Raw genomic sequence first — 13,145 nt, 5'->3', positions numbered from 1 at the left:
AAAAAAAAAAAAAAAAAAAAAAAAAAAACATTTTTGTAATGACTGCTTTAAAATCTTTGTCATATGCTTAATGGTAACTAAAAATTACCATCAAAATCATTAATTAGTTATTGATAACCTTCAGAACTGAATCTCAAAATGTTGCCCATTACATAGATTTTTCTTATCACAAACAGCCATGCAATGTACCCTCTGCCTGCTAACATCACTGAAACATGCTGTAACCCTGTTGCTTATCAATGGCTTCTACTATCACCTGTACTTCTGGCTTAACTCCTAAACCTGTCTCTTATCCAACAGTTTCCCTATAGCTTCTATTTCTCCTATTTTTACATATAGTCTACAATTATATTGAACTATTTCCAAAAAAATATGTGCTTACAAACATGAAAACTCTTTTTAGGCCCAAGATGATCTGTTCTAGGGCCTAAAGAGTTTAGGTGTTTAACAGTATTTGTATATGCAATACTAAGCATCATTCAATGATATTTAAAAAACACAGTATTTATCAAGAGCATTTGTTAAGAACATTAGCTTCATGCCTATGTTGTTTTACATTATATTAGTTTCTATAAATTAAAAGAGAAATAAAAACTAACAGTAATACAAAGAAATGTTTATTTTTGTTTGGAATACCTGGATATTCATTAACTAATGCATTATACAGTACAATTTAACATTGTATTATTTAAAATAAAGATAATCCAAGACACTAGCTGAGGACTAGTACACCCTGGACTATATAGTCTGGGGAAGGACTTGTACACCCTGTGCTATGGACTAAGGGAGGATTAATATATCATGTGCTGAGAACACACATTTTAAAAGTGAGATTAAACTGAAGTTTCTAGAAAGTCTTTAATGACTAAAAGGTTTGTTCTGACCAATTCATCTGAAAAAGGAATAAAATTACTATGGTAATTTATAGTTTTAAATGGCATATTTTCATGCCATCCAAATTTAGAGCCATTAATTAGGGTGGATGATATTAAGTCAACTGATAAGAAAAGATAACAACTTGACTCCTAATTTGATCCAAGTTTCTCTGACCAAAGTTTTGCACAAAGTAGATCAATCATTAATTGGTCCAAGTTGAGAATAACCTCAGTGAGATCAAGAGTCTGCAGTGTCAGCTGGGTGCAGCGGCTCACGCCTATAATCCCAGCACTTTGGGAGGCCGAGTCGGGTGGATCACCTGAGGTCAGGAGTTCAAGACCAGCCTGGCCAACATGGTGAAACCCCATCTCTACTAAATACACAAAAAATTACCTGGGTGTGGTGGTGGGTGCCTGTAATCCCAATTACTTGGGAGGCTAAGACAGGAGAATCACTTGAACCTGGGAAGCAGAGGTTGCAGTGAACTGAGATCGCGTCATTGTACTCCAGCCTGGGTGACAAGAGTGAAACTCCATCTCAAAAAAAAGAAAAAAAAAAAACAAAAGAGTCTGCAGTATCAAAGAGCCAAATACTTGTAGCATTGGGTCAGCTTGTGATGGTGGACAAAGTATAGCCGTTCTTATTTGCTGAAAGAGAAAAAAACCACAGAATTGAACACCAGTCATTTCCCATTTTCTTAGCTCTACTGAAAAGGTAATTTACTTTTTTTTAAGGAAAGCTTTTATGAATCCTTCATTTTTCTATATTTAATGAGACTTGTAGTATATATTATTACTTATTGAAAGAGAGTCTTTGTTATTATAAGAATATGGCTTATGTTGTGAGAAAATATCATTCCTGGGCTACCCATGAAATAGAAATCTACTTCAACTTTTAAAAAAACTGATTGCCTACTATTAAACCACATTATCTCATTTAATCTTTAAAACTACTCTATGAAATATGTTAAAAAGTTAATTTGCCCAAGTAAGCAGTGAAGTCAAAATTTGAATTGACAATCTGACTTCAGAACTTAGATCCTTATTTCAGAAAATATTGCATTTCCTTTTATAAAAGCTGTATATAAACAAATCTCTTGTGGTGAGACATTAACTGCTTTGATTTACTCCTTACAGTCATAAAGCTGCATTAGCAATAATTATAACTACAGCTGACCCTTGAACAACATGGGATTGAACTGTGTGGGTCCACTTACATGCAGATTTTCTTCCACTTCTGCCACCCTGAGGCAGCAAGTCAGCTCCTCTGCTCCCTCCTTCTCCTCAGCCTACTCTCCAGAAAGATGATGCACGAGAAGACCTTTATGATGATCCACTTCCACTTAATTAATGGTAAGTATATTTTCTCTTCCTTATGATTTTCTTCATTTGTTTTTGTTTTGTTTTTGCGTTTTTGTTTGTTTTGAGGCAGGGTCTCACTCTGTCACCCAGGTTGGAGTGCAGTGGCATGATCATAGCTCACTGTACCCTCAACTTCCTGGGCTGTAGTGATCCTCCCACCTCATCCTCCCAAGTATGTGGAACCACAGGCATTTGTCACCATGCCCGGATAATTTTTTTTATTTTTAGTAGAGATGAGGCTTCACCATTTTGCCCAGGCTGGTCTCAAACTCCTGAGCTCAAGTGATCTTCCCACCTTAGGCTCCCAAACTGCTAGGATTACAGGCATGGGCCACCATGCCCAGCCTATGATTTTCTTAATAACATTTTTTCTCTATCTTACTTTATTGTAAGAACATGGAATACATATAGCATACAAAATGTATGTGTTATTTTTGTGTGTACCTGGTGGTATATATCTATAGTCCCAGCTTCTTGGAAGGCTGAGACAGGAGGAGCTTGAGCCCTGGAGTTTGAGTCTAGCCTGGGCAACATAGCAAGACCCCATGCCCTGGAAGAAAAAAGTTATACATGGATTTCCTACTGTGGAGGGAAGAGTTGGCTCCTGCAACACCCACCTTGTTCAAGGGACAACTCTATTATTAAGTAAATTCACACATTTGATAGAAGAACTGAATTGTGGAAAGAGGAGAATGAGACTTTAGAGAATGGAAGCAATTAAACAGACTTTCTATCCTACCAGAATGATATTCAACTAGAATAATACTCAAGTGGAAAGAGCAAAGGCAAGTTGCATTATTGGTGTTCTTTACTTTTAACTTTGAAGGATTTATCACTGTGTAGATAACAAGCATCAACAAAATCAGATTTGTATGCAGTATTCTTACATTAAACATCATTTGTATTGATAGTTAGATTCTCAATAAATATTTCTACAGTATTAATTGCTATAGCAAGATGGTGAAATAGAACTCTCCAGCAATCATCCCCGCTACAGAAACACCAAATTGAACAACTATCTACACAAGAAAGCACTTTATAAAAAACAAAAAACAGGTGTTCTATCAAAGTACCTAGTTTTAACATCATATCAGGGAAAGAGGCACTGGAAAGGGTACGAAAGACGTGAATTGTGGATACCACTTCTCCCCCATCCCTTGGCAGTGACTGTGTCACCTCAAGAGAGAATCTGTGTGCTTGGGAAAGAGAGAGCACAATGACTGTGGAACTTTGCATTGGAACTCAGTGCTGCTCTGTTACAGCAGAAAGCAACATAAGGCAGGATTCAGTTAGCGCCCACCAAGAGACACTTCCCATCTGGCTAGGGCTAGTCTAGCCAGACAGGAAGTGTCCGACCCAGTGGTCAGAATCTGAGTTTCAGCTAGCCCTACCACCATGGGCTAAAGTGCTATGGGGTCCTAAATAAACTTGAAAGACAGTCTAGGGCATAAGAACTATGATTCCAGGGCAAGTCCTGGTGCTGTGCTGGGCTTGCAGCCAGTAGACTTAGGGTGGTGCTACCTAGTGAGACACCAGCTGGGGCTGTCAAGAGAGTACTTGCATCACCCATCCTTTAACCCTAAGCAGTGCAGATCATAGCTTCAAGAGATTCCTTCCTTCAGGACCTAGCTCCTAGACATTTCTAGACACACTCTGGGTCAGAAGGGAACCAATTTCCTTGAAAGGAAGAACCCAGTCCTGGAAGGATTTATCACCTGCTGACTAACAAGCCCTTGGGCCTTGAATAAACATCAGTGGTACCCAGCCAGTAATCACCACGGGACTTGGGTGAAATCCAGGGCCATGCTGGCTTCAGGAATGACACAGCACATTCCCAGCTGTGGTGGCCATGGGGACAGACTCCTTCTGCTTAAGGAAAGAAGAGGAAAGCATAAAGGGGACTGTGTCTTGCAGCTTGGGTACCAGCATGGCCACAGTTGGGCAGAGTGCAAAGTGAACTCCTAAGGTTCCTGATTCCAGGCCTTGGCTCCTGGATAGCATTTCTGGGCCCACCCTGGGCCACAGGAGAGCACACTGCCCTAAAGGGAGAGACTCAGGCCTGGCAGCATTCACCACAAGCTGAATGAAGAGCCCCTGCGCTTTGAGCGAACATTGGCAGTAGCCAGGTGGTACTCACTGTGGGCCTGGAGCAGTGGTGGCCATGAGGAGTGACTACTTCTGCATGAGCAAAGGAGAGGTAATAGTAGGAACGTGATGATATGGTTTGGCTTTGTGTCGCCACCCAAATCTCATCTTGAATTTTAATGCCATAATCCCCATGTGTCGCATGAAGGACCCAGTGGGAGGTGATTGAATCGTAAGGGCAGTTTTCCCCCATACTGTTCTCATAATAGTGAGTGAGTTCTCATGAGATCTGACGGTTTTGTAAGGGGCTTCCCCCTTCCCTTGGCATTCATTCACTTCTCTCCTATCGCCATGTGAAGAGGTGTTTTCTACCATGATTTTAAGTTTCCTGAGGCCTTGCCAGCCATGCAGAACTGTGAGTCAATTAAACCTCTTTTCTTTAAAAAATTACCCTGTCTTGGGCAGTTCTTTATGGCAGCATGAGAACAGACTAATACAGAAGAACTGTGTCCCGTGGTTTGGCTGCCAGCTCAGCCACAGTAGAAACACCCTTAAAGACACTCATAGACTGAAAGTAGAGAAATGGAAAGATATTCCATGCAAATCAAAACCAAAAAAGAGCACGAATAGTGGCTATATTTATATCCGACAAAATAGATTCCAAGACAAAATATATAAAAAGAGACAAAGTTACCATGTAATGATAAAGGAGTCAATTCAACAAGAGGATATTACAATCGTAAGGGTGTATGTACCCAACACTGGAGCACCCAGATATATGAAACAATTATTACTAGAGGTAAAGAGGGAGATAAATCCCAATACAATAATAGCTGGAGACTTCAACACCTCACTTTCAGCTTTGGACAGATAATCCAGACAGAACATCAACAAAGAAACATTGGATTTAATCTGCACTCTAGACCAAATGGACCTAATAGGTATTTACAGGACATTTTAGCCAACAGCTGTAGAATCACATTCTTGTCCTCAGTACTTGGATCATTCTCAAGGATAAACCATATGTTAGGCCACAAAACAAGTTTTAAAAAGTTCAGAAAAATATTGAAGTCATATCAAATATTTTTTCTGACCAGGAATGGTATAAAACTGGAAATCAACGGCAAGAAGAACTTTGGAAACTACACGAACACCTGGAAGTTAAATAATATGCTCCTGAATGACCAGTGAGCCAATGAAGAAATTAAGAAGATAATTTAAAATTTTCTAGAGATAAAAGAAAATGGAAACACAACTTACCAAAACCTATGAGATACAGTGAAAGCAGTACTAAGAGGAAAGTTTATAGCAATCAGCACCTACAACAAAAAAGTAGAAAAACTTCAAATAGGGGGCAGAGCAAGATGGCCGAATAGGAACAGCTCCGGTCTCCAAATCCCGGCGTGAACAACACAGAAGACCGGTCGGTGATTTCTGCATTTTCAACTGAGGTACTGGGGTCATCTCACTGGGGAGTGCCAGACAATTGGTGCTGGTCAGCTGCTGCAGCCCGAGCAGCGAGAGCTGAAGCAGGGCGAGGCATTGCCTCACCTGGGAAGCGCAAGGGGGAAGGGAATCCCTTTTCCTAGCCAGGCGAACTGAGACACACAACACCTGGAAAATTGGGTAATTCCCACCCCAATACTGCGCTTTAAGCAAACGGGCACACCAGGAGATTATACCCACACCTGGCCGGGAGGGTCCCATGGCCACGGAGCCTCCCTCATTGCTAGCACAGCAGTCTGCGATCTAACCTCAAGGCAGCAGCGAGGCTGGGGGAGGGGCGCCCCCCATTGCTGAGGCTTACGTAAGTAAACAAAGCCGCTGGGAAGCTCGAACTGGGTGGAGCTCACAGCAGCTCAAGGAAACCTGCCTGTCCCTGTAGGCTCCACTTCTGGGGACAGGGCACAGCTAAAAAACAACAGGGGAAGCAGCAGAGGCCTGTGCAGACCCGAACGACTCTGTCTGACAGCTTTGAAGAGAGCAGTGGATCTCCCAACACGGAGGTTGAGATCTGAGAACAGTCAGACTGCCTGCTCAAGTGGGTCCCTGACCCCTGAGTAGCCTAACTGGGAGACATCCCCCACTAGGGGCAGTCTGACACCCCACACCTCACAGGGTGGAGTACACCCCTGAGAGGAAGATTCCAAAGTAAGAATCAGACAGGTACACTCGCTGTTCAGCAATATTCTATCTTCTGCAACCTCTGCTGCTGATACCCAGGCAAACAGGGTCTGGAGTGGACCTCAAGCAATCTCCAACAGACCTACAGCTGTGGGTCCTGACTATTAGAAGGAAAACTACCAAACAGGAAAAACATCAATATCAAAACCCCACCAGTACGTCACCATCATCAAAGACCAGAGGCAGATAAAACCACAAAGATGGGGAAGAAGCAGGGCAGAAAAGCTGGAAATTCAAAAAATAAGAGTGCATCTCCCCCTGCAAAGGAGCACAGCCCATCGCCAGCAACGGATCAAAGCTGGTCAGAGAATGACTTTGACAAGATGAGAGAAGAAGGCTTCAGTCCATCAAACTTCTCAGAGCTAAAGGAGGAATTACGTACCCAATGCAAAGAAACAAAAAATCTTGAAAAAAGAGTGGAAGAATTGATAGCTAGAATAATTAATGCAGAGAAGGTCATAAACGAAATGATGGAGATGAAAACCATGACACAAGAAATACGTGACAAATCCAGAAGCTTCAGTAACCGACTTGATCAACTGGAAGAAAGAGTATCAGCGCTGGAGGATCAAATGAATGAAATGAAGCGAGAAGAGAAACCAAAAGAAAAAAGAAGAAAAAGAAATGAACAAAGCCTGCAAGAAGTATGGGATTACGTAAAAAGACCAAATCTACGTCTGATTGGGGTGCCTGAAAGTGAGGGGGAAAATGGAACCAGGTTGGAAAACACTCTTCAGGATATCATACAGGAGAACTTCCCCAACCTAGTAGGGCAGGCCAACATTCAAATTCAGGAAATACAGAGAACACCACAAAGATACTCCTCGAGAAGAGCAACTCCAAGACACATAATTGCCAGATTCACCAAAGTTGAAATGAAGGAAAAAATCTTAAGGGCAGCCAGACAGAAAGGTCGGGTTACACACAAAGGGAAGCCCATCAGACTAACAGCAGACCTCTCGGCAGAAACTCTACAAGCCAGAAGAGAGTGGGGGCCAATATTTAACATTCTTAAAGAAAAGAATTTTCAACCCAGAATTTCATATCCAGCCAAACTAAGTTTCATCAGTGAAGGAGAAATAAAATCCTTTACAGATAAGCAAATGCTTAGAGATTTTGTCACCACCAGGCCTGCCTTACAAGAGACCCTGAAGGAAGCCCTAAACATGGAAAGGAACAACCGGTACCAGCCATTGCAAAAACATGCCAAAATGTAAAGACCATTGAGGCTAGGAAGAAACTGCATCAACTAACGAGCAAAATAACCAGTTAATATCATAATGGCAGGATCAAGTTCACACATAACAATATTAACCTTAAATATTAATGGACTAAATGCTCCAATTAAAAGACACAGACTGGCAAACTGGATAAAGAGTCAAGACCCGTCAGTCTGCTGTATTCAGGAGACCCATCTCACATGCAGAGACATACATAGGCTCAAAATAAAGGGATGGAGGAAGCTCTACCAAGCAAATGGAGAACAAAAAAAAAGGAGGGCTTGCAATCCTAGTCTCTGATAAAATAGACATTAAACCATCAAAGATCAAAAGAGACAAAGAAGGCCATTACATAATGGTAAAGGGATCAATTCAACAGGAAGAGCTAACTGTCCTAAATATATATGCACCCAACACAGGAGCACCCAGATTCATAAAGCAAGTCCTTAGAGACTTACAAAGAGACTTAGACTCCCATACAATAATAATGGGAGACTTCAACACTCCACTGTCAACATTAGACAGATCAACGAGACAGAAAGTTAACAAGGATATCCAGGAATTGAACTCATCTCTGCACCAAGCGGACCTAATAGACATCTATAGAACTCCACACCCCAAATCAACAGAATATACATTCTTCTCAGCACCACATCGCACTTATTCCAAAATTGACCACATAATTGGAAGTAAAGCACTCCTCAGCAAATGTTAAAGAACAGAAATTATAACAAACTGTCTCTCAGACCACAGTGCAATCAAACTAGAACTCAGGACTAAGAAACTCAATCAAAACTGCTCAACTACATGGAAACTGAACAACCTGCTCCTGAATGACTACTGGGTACATCACGAAATGAAGGCAGAAATAAAGATGTTCTTTGAAACCAATGAGAACAAAGATACAACATACCAGAATCTCTGGGACACATTTAAAGCAGTGTGTAGAGGGAAATTTATAGCACTAAATGCCCACAAGAGAAAGCTGGAAAGATCTAAAATTGACACTCTAACATCACAATTAAAAGAACTGGAGAAGCAAGAGCAAACACATTCAAAAGCTAGCAGAAGGCAAGAAATAACTAAGATCAGAGCAGAACTGAAGGAGATAGAGACACAAAAACCCTCCAAAAAATCAATGAATCCAGGAGTTGGTTTTTTGAAAAAATCAACAAAATTGACAGACCGCTAGCAAGACTAATAAAGAAGAAAAGAGAGAAGAATCAAATAGACGCAATAAAAAATGATAAAGGGGATATCACCACGGACTCCACAGAAATACAAACTACCATCAGAGAATACTATAAACACCTCTACACAAATCAACTAGAAAATCTAGAAGAAATGGATAATTTCCTGGACACTTACACTCTTCCAAGACTAAACCAGGAAGAAGTTGAATCCCTGAATAGACCAATAGCAGGCTCTGAAATGGAGGCAATAATTAATAGCCTACCAACCAAAAAAAGTCCAGGACCAGATGGATTCACAGCTGAATTCTACCAGAGGTACAAAGAGGAGCTGGTACCATTCCTTCTGAAACTATTCCAATCAATTGAAAAAGAGGGAATCCTCCCTAACTCATTTTATGAGGCCAACATCATCCTGATACCAAAGCCTGGCAGAGACACAACAAAAAAAGAGAATTTTAGACCAATCTCCCTGATGAACATCGATGCAAAACTCCTCAATAAAATACTGGCAAACCGGATTCAGCAGCACATCAAAAAGCTTATCCACCATGATCAAGTGGGCTTCATCCCTGGGATGCAAGGCTGGTTCAACATTCGCAAATCAATCAACGTAATCCAGCATATAAACAGAACCAAAGACAAGAACCACATGATTATCTCAATAGATGCAGAAAAGGCTTTTGACAAAATTCAACAGCCCTTCATGCTAAAAACGCTCAATAAATTCGGTATTGATGGAACGTACCTCAAAATAATAAGAGCTATTTATGACAAACCCACAGCCAATATCATACTGAATGGGCAAAAACTGGAAAAATTCCCTTTGAAAACTGGCACAAGACAGGGATGCCCTCTCTCACCACTCCTATTCAACATAGTGTTGGAAGTTCTGGCTAGGGCAATCAGGCAAGAGAAAGAAATCAAGGGTATTCAGTTAGGAAAAGAGGAAGTCAAATTGTCCCTGTTTGCAGATGACATGATTGTGTATTTAGAAAACCCCATCGTCTCAGCCCAAAATCTTCTTAAGCTGATAAGCAACTTCAGCAAAGTCTCAGGATACAAAATTAATGTGCAAAAATCACAAGCATTCTTATACACCAGTAACAGACAAACAGAGAGCCAAATCATGAATGAACTTCCATTCACAATTGCTTCAAAGAGAATAAAATACCTAGGAATCCAACTTACAAGGGATGTAAAGGACCTCTTCAAGGAGAACTACAAACCACTGCTCAGTGAACTAAAAGAGGACACTAACAAATGGAAGAACATACCATGCTCATGGATAGGAAGAATCAATATCGTGAAAATGGCCATACTGCCCAAGGTTATTTATAGATTCAGTGCAATCCCCATCAAGCTACCAATGAGTTTCTTCACAGAATTGGAAAAAACGGCTTTAAAGTTCATATGGAACCAAAAAAGAGCCTGCATTGCCCAGACAATCCTAAGTCAAAAGAACAAAGCTGGAGGCATCACGCTACCTGACTTCAAACTATACTACAAGGCTACAGTAACCAAAACAGCATGGTACTGGTACCAAAACAGAGATATAGACCAATGGAACAGAACGGAGTCCTCAGAAATAATACCACACATCTACAGCCATCTGATCTTTGACAAACCTGAGAGAAACAAGAAATGGGGAAAGGACTCCCTATTTAATAAATGGTGCTGGGAAAATTGGCTAGCCATAAGTAGAAAGCTGAAACTGGATCCTTTCCTTACTCCTTATACGAAAATTAATTCAAGATGGATTAGAGACTTAAATGTTAGACCTAATACCATAAAAACCCTAGAAGAAAACCTAGATAGTACCATTCAGGACATAGGCATGGGCAAGGACTTCATGTCTAAAACACCAAAAGCAATGGCAGCAAAAGCCAAAATTGACAAATGGGACATGATTAAACTAAAGAGCTTCTGCACAGCAAAAGAAACTACCATCAGAGTGAACAGGCAACCTACAGAATGGGAGAACATTTTTGCAATCTACTCATCTGACAAAGGGCTAATATCCAGAATCTACAAAGAACTCAAACACATGTACAAGAAAAAAACAAACAACCCCATCCAAAAGTGGGCAAAGGATATGAACAGACATTTCTCAAAAGAAGACATTCATACAGCCAACAGACACATGAAAAAATGCTCATCATCACTGGCCATCAGAGAAATGCAAATCAAAACCACAATGAGATACCATCTCACACCAGTTAGAATGGCAATCATTAAAAAGTCAGGAAACAACAGGTGCTGGAGAGGATGTGGAGAAATAGGAACACTTTTACACTGTTGGTGGGATTGTAAACTAGTTCAACCATTATGGAAAACAGTATGGCGATTCCTCAGGGATCTAGATCTAGATGTACCATATGACCCAGCCATCCCACTACTGGGTATATACCCAAAGGATTATAAATCATGCTGCTATAAAGACACATGCACACGTATGTTTATTGCGGCACTGTTCACAATAGCAAAGACTTGGAATCAACCCAAATGTCCATCTGTGACAGACTGGATTAAGAAAATGTGGCACATATACACCATGGAATATTATGCAGCCATAAAAAAGGATGAGTTTGAGTCCTTTGTAGGGACATGGATGCAGCTGGAAACCATCATTCTCAGCAAACTATCACAAGAAGAGAAAACCAAACACCGCATGTTCTCACTCATAGGTGGGAACTGAACAATGACATCACTTGGACTGGGGAAGGGGAACATCACACATCGGGGCCTATCATGGGGAGGGGGGAGGGGGGAAGGATTGCATTGGGAGTTATACCTGATATAAATGACGAATTGATGGGTGCTGACGAGTTGATGGGTGCAGCACACCAACATGGCACAAGTATACATATGTAACAAACCTGCACGTTATGCACATGTACCCTAGAACTTAAAGTATAATAAAAAAAAGAAAAAGAAAAAGAAAAAAAGAAAAAAAAAGATCATATCATCTACATTACTATGTGGAAGGAATAAACAATTTCTTCAAAAAAAAAAAAAAAGAAAAACTTCAAATAAAAAGCTAACCATACATCTGTATAAACTAGAAGAGCAAGAGCAAACCAAACAAAAAATTAGTAGAAGAAAATAAATAATAAATATTCGAGCAGAAATAAATTAAATTGAAATGGAAAAAGATAAACAAAATTGACAGACTTTTAGTCAGACTAACACTCTGAGTCAGAGTTCCCTTCTGACCTAGAGTGTGTCTAGAATAAGAGAGAGAAGACTAAATAAACAAAATCACAGGTGGAGGAGACATTACAACTGATACCCCAGATATTCAAAGGATCATTACAGACTACTACGAGCAACTGTATGCCAATAATTGCAAAACCTAGAAAAAGTGAAAAAATCCTAGAAACATACAACCTACTGAGACTAAACCATATAAAAATCCAAAACCTGAATAGACCAATAACAAGGAACGAGATCAAAGCCATAATAAAAAGTCTGCCAGCAAAGAAAAGTCCAGGACCCAGTGGCTTTTCTCCTGAATTTTATAAAACATTTAAAGCAGGACTAAAATCAATCCTATTCACACTATTTTGAAAAATAGAGGAGGAAGCAATATTACCAAATGTATTTTATGAAGTTAGCATTACCCTGATACCAAAATCACACAAAGACACGTTAGAAAAAAGCTGGAAGCATTCCCTTTGAAAACCGGCACAAGACAAGGATGCCTTCTCACCACTCCTATTAAACGCAGTATTGGAAGTTCTGGCCAGGGAAACCAGGCAAGAGAAAGAAATAAAGGATATTCAAATAGGAAGAGAGGTAGACACATTGTCTCTGTTTGCAGATGACATGAGTGTATAGTTAGAAAACCCCATCATCTCAGCCCAAAACCTCCTTAAGCTGATAAGCAACTTCAGCAAAGGCTCTGGATACAAAATCAATGTGCAGGCCGGGCGCGGTGGCTCAAGTCTGTAATCCCAGCACTTTGGGAGGCCGAGACGGGTGGATCACGAGGTCAGGAGATCGAGACCATCCTGGCTAACACGGTGAAACCCTGTCTCTACTAAAAAAATACAAAAACTAGCCGGGCGAGGTGGCGGGCCCCTGTAGTCCCAGCTACTCGAGAGGCTGAGGCAGGAGAATGGCGTGAACCTGGGAGGCGGAGCTTGCAGTGAGCTGAGATCTGGCCACTGCACTCCAGCTTGGGCGACAGAGCGAGACTCCGTCTCAAAAAAAAAAAAAAAAAAAAA

This window comes from Piliocolobus tephrosceles, chromosome 11 (assembly GCF_002776525.5).
Source record: "Piliocolobus tephrosceles isolate RC106 chromosome 11, ASM277652v3, whole genome shotgun sequence".
NCBI classification, from domain to species: Eukaryota; Metazoa; Chordata; class Mammalia; order Primates; family Cercopithecidae; genus Piliocolobus; species Piliocolobus tephrosceles.
The sequence above is the reverse complement of the archived record's forward strand: the minus strand, read 5'-3'. Positions refer to the sequence as shown.